This window comes from Octopus bimaculoides, chromosome 2 (assembly GCF_001194135.2).
Source record: "Octopus bimaculoides isolate UCB-OBI-ISO-001 chromosome 2, ASM119413v2, whole genome shotgun sequence".
Taxonomy (NCBI): domain Eukaryota; kingdom Metazoa; phylum Mollusca; class Cephalopoda; order Octopoda; family Octopodidae; genus Octopus; species Octopus bimaculoides.
This window is the reverse complement of record NC_068982.1, coordinates 111357805-111358258: the sequence shown is the minus strand read 5'-3', so window position 1 is coordinate 111358258 and position 454 is coordinate 111357805. Positions and strand designations below refer to the sequence as shown.

At 32.2% G+C, this 454-nt stretch overlaps 1 protein-coding gene across 4 annotated transcripts in view; it reads left to right on the top strand.

The window, feature by feature from the left end:
• Positions 1–454, top strand: part of LOC106867485 (dynamin-1) — a 128265-nt gene that overhangs the window by 123720 nt on the left and 4091 nt on the right. The gene's annotated exons all lie outside the window — the stretch shown is intronic.

The following is a 454-nucleotide window of genomic DNA, read 5'->3' as shown; positions in this document are numbered from 1 at the left end:
AAAAAAAAAAAAAAAAAAAACTATAGCCAAAACAGCATTAGTAGAAGCCTAAGCCTTCATTTTCAGAGTCTGATCATCTATTGAACCGTAAAGAGTAAGTGTACAATACATTAGAGAATACTCCTTACACTTCTGAGGTACAGGAACTGTTGCATAAATACTATCTAAACTATATTAAAAAAAAGCTATTTGAATGGTTAGGAAACCTTTGCTCATCAACTCACCACAACCATGAACACAGACAGTTTCTGCCCTTGATTACCAGTTTTTACATTCCTTTGACTTATATTAACTAAATCCCTCAAAGTTTTTTAATAATTTAAAATAGCATATTTGTTTTAAACTAGAGTTCTCTTCTATATTTAAGAGATGAAGAATTATGTACATTATTTACATTTGACGGATATTTGTCCTCGGCTGATATAGCTGCCAACCTTCATCAGGTGCCTTGGGG